This window comes from Leuciscus leuciscus (genome assembly GCF_965113295.1).
Source record: "Leuciscus leuciscus genome assembly, chromosome: 3".
NCBI lineage: Eukaryota > Metazoa > Chordata > Actinopteri > Cypriniformes > Leuciscidae > Leuciscus > Leuciscus leuciscus.
In genome coordinates this window covers 55865702-55872698 of record NC_138727.1, presented here as the reverse complement: position 1 = coordinate 55872698, position 6997 = coordinate 55865702, and the positions used below count along the sequence as shown (strand labels likewise).

The 6997-nt window shown below is 38.9% G+C and overlaps 1 pseudogene across 1 annotated transcript; it reads left to right on the top strand.

Annotated features, from left to right (window-relative positions):
• Positions 1–6997, top strand: LOC309493659 (protein NLRC3-like; annotated as a pseudogene). Its single transcript, XR_014211771.1, has 5 exons — positions 1–2242; positions 2399–2564; positions 2638–2811; positions 5236–5282; positions 5901–6997. The product of XR_014211771.1 is annotated as a protein NLRC3-like (transcript).

Sequence of the window (6997 nt, the reverse complement as noted above, 5' to 3'; positions counted from 1 at the left end):
GCCAGTTTTATGTAGTTTCAAGTTCAACCAAATGTAAAAACAAAAGTGATGCTGATGCTAAATGTCAGTACCATCTTTGTTTAAAAGATGTGCTTACTGTGCAGTTATTTCCAATCATTTCAGATGGTTAAAGTGTTTGTTTTCAATAGCCAAAACCAAGTTTGGTCTGTTAAATACCAAATAAACATCTTGTTTTTGAATACTTTCATTCTTTCTTATTTGTTGCTTAAAGAAAGAATAAAACGGAATTCGGAATCGGACAGTTTGCTTGTAAAAAACGGTATCCGAATTGGCCATTAAAAATCATGATCGGTGCATCACTAATTATAATGTTATGTGAACTTTTTAATGCATACAATTTTGTTGATGTTGTGTCTTTTGTATGTTGTGATCAGATCTGTGCCGTCCTCTACATCCTACAATCAAACCCATATCAGGCAGGACAAAACTGAAGAAGTCCTGCAGACACACACACTGGAGACTGGATACCTGCAGAGAGTCAAAGATCAGCACAAAACCAAAAGAGACTATTTGAGGGAATTAAACTACAGGGGAATCAAACCCGCCTGAACAGGATCTATACACAGCTCAATGTCATAGAGGGAGAGAGAGAAGGAGTGAATGAAGAACATGAGGTTTTACAGATGGAGAAAACAGCCAGAACACAACACTCACAAGACACTCCAATAAACTGCAATGACATATTTAAAGCCTCACCTGAACCAGGATGTGAGGAGAAAGACCTGATCAAGACTGTTCTTACTAAAGGCATCGCTGGAATCGGAAAAACCGTCTCTGTGCAGAAGTTCATTCTGGACTGGGCAGAGGGAAAAGCCAATCAGGATGTAGATTTCATATTTGTGCTTCCATTTCGAGAGCTGAACTTGATCCGAGATCATCAGTACAGTCTTCACAAACTTATGCTGGATTTTCATCCGGAACTTCAAGATCTGGACTCAAAGATTTATGAGGAGTGTAAAGTTGTGTTCATCTTGGATGGTCTGGATGAAAGCAGAATTACACTGATGTTTTCAGACACTCAGAAAGTTTCTGATGTGACTTAGTCTTTATCAGTGGATGTGTTGATGTCAAACCTCATGAAAGGAGATCTGCTTCACTCTGCTCTCATCTGGATCACCTCCAGACCAGCAGCAGCCAATCAGATCCCCTCGAAATACATCAACCGTCTGACAGAAATTCAGGGATTCAATGAGCCTCAGAAGGAGGAATATTTCAGGAAGAGGATCAGTGACGAGCATCAAGCCAGCAGAATCATCTCACACATCAGAAGAGCAAGAAGCCTCCACATCATGTGCCACATACCCGTCTTCTGCTGGATCTCATCCACAGTGCTTCAAACGCTCCTGAAAGAAGATCTGGGTGCAGAAATCCCTCAAACTCTGACTGAAATGTATATCCACTTCCTGCTGATTCAGATCAACATGAGGAATCAGAAATATGAGGAGAGAGATCCAGAGAAACTCCTGCAGTCCAACAGAGAAGTGATTGTGAAACTTTCTGAAGTGGCTTTCAAACAGCTGATGAAGGGCAATGTGATGTTCTATGAGGAGGACCTGAGAGAGAGCGGCATAGATGTCACTGATGTCTCAGTGCATTATGGGATTTGCACTGTGATCTTTAAGGAAGAATCTGTTATTCATCAGAGGAAAGTCTACAGCTTCATTCATCTGAGTTTTCAGGAGTTTCTCGCTGCTTTCTTTGCATTTTATCATTATGCTATTGAAATTTTTGATAAGTTGCAATTTTGTGATGTGATGCATAATCTGCATAGGGATGCAACTGATAAAGCTCTTAAGAGTAAGAACGGACATTTGGATCTGTTCCTGCGGTTTCTGTTGGGCATCTCACTGGAGTCCAATCAGAGACTCTTACATAATCTTCTGACACACACAGAGAACAGCTCAGAGAGCATCAAGAGAACCACAGAGTACATTAAAGAGAAAATCAATGATGGACATTGAATCTCCACTAAAAGATCCATCAATCTGTTCCTCTGTCTGCTGGAAGTGAAAGATCAGACTCTGTCCAGAGAGATTCAGGAGTTTGTGAAATCAGACAAACACTCAGAGAAGAAACTCTCTGCTGCTCACTGCTCAACAATTGCCTACATGCTTCAAATGTCAGAGGAGCTGCTGGAAGAGCTGGACCTCAAGAAATACAACACATCAGATGAGGGTAGAAGAAGACTGATACCAGCTGTGATCAGCTGCACAAAAGCTCTGTATGTGTTTAATTTTGTCTTAATGTCTTAAACTGTGTCTTAATCTTTTTTTTTTAAGGTCTTTTGCAAAAAAACAAAACAAAAAAAAAAGATATAGAAATACAGTTGAAGAATGAGATAAAAAACTTAATTTTCATGTGTTTTAATCTTTTTCAGTCTTGCTGGCTGTAATCTCAGTAGTCAGTCATGTGAAGTTGTGTCATCAATCCACACATTGTTTCCTGAGAGAGCTGGACCTAAGTAACAATGACATACATGATTCAGGAGTGAAGCTGCTCTCTGATGGACTGAATAGCCCAAACTGTCAGCTGGAGATACTAAGGTGAGTCAGACAGCCGATCATAATGTTGATGTGTGTTTGTAGATGATCTGACTGTGTGTGTGTTTCTCTGTAGGTTGTCTGGCTGTATGGTGACAGAGGTAAGCTGTGGTTATGTGTATTCGGCTCTGAGTTCAAACCCTTCACACCTGAGAGAGCTGGATCTGAGCTACAATCACCCAGGAGAATCAGGAGGCCAGCTACTCAACGACAAACTGAATGATCCAACCTGCTCACTGCAGATTCTCAAGTATGTTTAGACGTTATGACTCATATGTGTGTCTGTATGTGATTAGGGGTCACCTAAGAGGGATCTTTGGTTAAGAAATTGCAACTGAAATTGCAACGTTTTTAAATGGCTTTGTCTGATGTAATACAGCAGAATCCACAAATCTCAGATAAGTGAAAACAGTGAGCAGTTTTTTAGTAAAACCAAATTACTACAACTAGGGGTGGGCGATATGGCAAAAATATAATATCACGTTTTTTTTCAGGAAAATCACGATTCACGATTTTATCACGATTCTTTTTTATGTTAGTTTTACTATTTTGTGACTGAGCATTACAGCCAAACTAATGTCTATATTTTAAAAACAAAGCCTTAGGTAACAAAATATAAAATAAAAAAAGAATGGCAGACGGGGCGAAGATACACATTACACATACACAACTTAATATACAAATTAAATAAACAGTGCTTTACGTTTTCAGCTACAGTAGGTGTATTTAACAGTAGTATTGAAGAAAGTAATTAAATGAACAAATATGAAAATAAAACAAAACATAGACTTCACTGTATAAATTATACATTGATACTTATTAAAGCTACTATTAAAGTTATCAGTCAAGAGCAGTGAGTACTTTTCTCTTTGCATTTTGTTGTTTTATTAACATTAAAGGGATAGTTCTCCTAAAAATTCAAATTGTCATAATTTACTCTCTCAAGTTCTTTTAAACTCGAATAAGTTTATTTCTTCTGTTGAAAATAAAAGTTATTTGGAAGAATGTGGGTAACCAAACAGTTGATGTACCCCAGTGACTTCCATAGTATATTTTTCTCCTATGGAAGTCAATGGGGACCAGCTACTGTTTGGATAGCCACATTCTTCAAAATATTAATATTAGAAAAATATTTGAAAATACTAGAAGGAAATTAATACAGGTTTGGAACAACATTAGAGTGCGTAAATATTGAGATAATTTTTATTTTTGGGTGAACTATCCCTTTAAGGACAAGCGGCAGCGTGTTTACTATTGCTACTGTCTCTTTAAGAGCTGCGCATCTATTATACACGCATTTGACAAGCAGATTTTCTCTAAATTTTCTCAAGTTTGCTTTCACTTTAGACATAATCGACTTTGTTTATGTAAACCTTGTGTGTATTTGACGGTATTAGCACAATAAGACTTGAAAGATAACTTAGTCCAGTATCCAGGCGCTGGTAGACAGGCTTTTAGTGCATGTGAGCTTCACATGTACGCGCTCAGAAACGCACTGGTTAGAACAGCGCATCAGCACGCAAATTAAATGTTTAACCGACAAGGCATTAAAGCACATGCAAATTATGAACTTTTGTGAACTGCAGTGTCCCGTTCTGCTACGTTAACATTTTATGTGAATATACGTCGCGTTGTTCATGTTGGGACAGAGGCGCCAGAACAGCAACTGATAGAATGCACGATACTACGATATTTCTTCAAAAGCAGATCGTGGAGACATTTTAATCGTCCACGATCAAAAATCGTCATATCGCACACCCCTAACTACAACCCATATATTTTTTAAGTCCTACTAGGATTCAAGAGAGCCTAGTTTTAAAGGGTTAAATGCTATCACAATTTGCAGTACTTATTTAACACTTTATTGTGCCCTTTTGTTTGCAATGTTTGATTGCAATGTTTTGTTGTCTGTGCTGACCTGCACATAGGATTCATTCTGTGCTATACTGTCTCTAGTCTGGAGTACACTGGTGTGTGTTGCGGTGGTTCACGTGACACGGATGCACAATCAGGGGCTGTATTCACAAAATAAAATCTTGAGGCTAATAGTTGCTCTTAATGCAAAAAAAAATTGGAGCAACTGTTAAAACCTAGGGGCATGTTGCTCCTAATATTAGGAATAATATTTTTTTCATCTAGGAGTAATTCAACAAGCATTAAATGCTAAAATTAGCTCCTAAACCCAGGACAGTTTAAGGCAGTCTCACACCACATGACAGGATTTTGCTGTTGCAGACAGATTGTGTCATGGACAGAAGGTCTACGACCAAACCCCTGGATCATGGCCAACAAGGTCTTGAGGTTTATGTACCTCATCTATGTTGTGTATGATTGCTGCTATGACAAGAATAAGACAGATGACAAGGAACCTTGTTCTGTAGTGAGAGCACCACAGCAATTCAGGTAGATTCACAGTCCTGTAGTTTGAGCTTTCCTTTAGAAGTATTTGCACCTGTTCAGAACACTCCTTTGAGACTTGGCTGAAGATACAAATGCAGTCTTTATTTAGGGTAATCCAAAAAGTAGTCAAAAGCAGGCAAAGGTCCAAACATACTGAGATCAAGATAATCCAGACAGGGTAAAATACAAACAACCAGGCCTTAAGAACCTTCCCACATATCATGTAATTTTTGTTTGTTTGTTTGTTTTTGTGTATGTTTTTGTCTCTGTATAGTTTGGACCATGGAGGATATTCCAGGATCACACCAGGACTGAGAAAATGTAGGTCCTCTCACACACACACACACACACACACACACACACACACACACACACACACACACACACACACACACACACACACACACACACACACACACACACACACACACACACACACACACACACACACACACACACACACACACACACACACACCCCTACCTGAGCTATTGTTTGTGCACCAATCTTTGGCATGCTCTAATTCCATTTCAATATGGATGGTATCCAACAAAAACAATAACATACAATTAATAAATGGAGCCAAATAATGGAAATTGCAATATCAGTGTCAGGTAAGAGTAAGATACTCTCAGCTGAATTATTTATTATAAACTATTTATTATAAACAGCCACTGCTATAAACTTGTGAAGTTTAATTTATTAAATGGCTCAGATAATGTCCAGTTCTGGTTTATTTATTTGCTCTTGGCTGACATGTGGCATTGCTATGGCCTGCTTGTGGCCCAGATCTGGCAAACAGGAGCTGCCCACCCAATGGCAGTCATTCCACACTGCATGTGGGCCAGATCATCTTTCCACGTGTGTCAGATGTGGGTCGTATCTGGGTCATCAAAATGTTGCTATGTGGGATGTTCTGATCTCTCTTTTTGTGTCCAGATGCCTGTCATCTCACACTGGATCCAAACACAGCACACACTCAACTCATTCTGTCTGAGGAGAACAAAAAAACAACATGTGTGAAAGATCATCAGCCGTATCCTGATCATCCAGAGAGATTTGAGCTCCAGGAGCAGGTTCTGTGTCGAGAGAGTCTGACTGGACGTTGCTACTATGAGGTTAAATGGAGTGGCTCGGGACATGTAGCAGTAGCATATAAAGAAATCTGCAGGAAAAGTGGGATTGACTGTTGGTTTGGACTGAATGATATGTCATGGAGTCTGTACTGTTCTGATATGAATTACACAGTCTGGTTCAATAATAAAAGCACTGATGTATCTGGCCCTTCAGCCCGCTCTAATAGAGTAGGAGTGTATGTGGACGTGTTGGCCGGCACTCTTTCCTTCTACAGCGTCTCTGACACACACACACTCACACACATACACACATTCAACACCAGATTCACTGAACCACTCTTTGCTGGATTTGGGGTTTATCCCGAATCTTCAGTGTCTCTGTGTCAGATTTAACAACCTCCTGCGAGAAACCGCAGAGACACATGTAAACCTTTTTTCACAAAAAAAGAAAAGTAATTACAATTTTATATCTTGTCAATGCGATATTCTCACAATTGTGACCAATTAATAGTCTTTTTTTGTTGACTATTTTTAACATTGTGAGCTTTAATCACAATGCATGAAGTTGCTTTGTGAAAAACAAGTCAGATTGTAATATACATTTTCAGTGTGAGATATAAAGTTACAGTTATGAGAAGTAGTTGCAATTCCGAGATTCACATTCTAATAAATTGTCATAATGTCAGTCTGTTTTGATTTCTGTTCTTGTTTGTGTTTGGTTTATCTGTCAATTAGTTCAGTTCTGTCTTCCTTCGCCCCCTGCCGGCTTGTTCCTATAGTTTCTGATTGATTGTTAGTTCAGTTCAGTTCAGGTGTGTTTTGTTCATTTGCTCTTCAGTTTTGTCTATTTAAACCCTGTGTTCTGTCTTGTTCTTTTGTCAGTTCTTATTGTTGCTTTAAGTTGGTTGTTCTGTTCCTTGTAAGATTTGGATTTCGTTCAATAAAAGATTGCTGCACTTA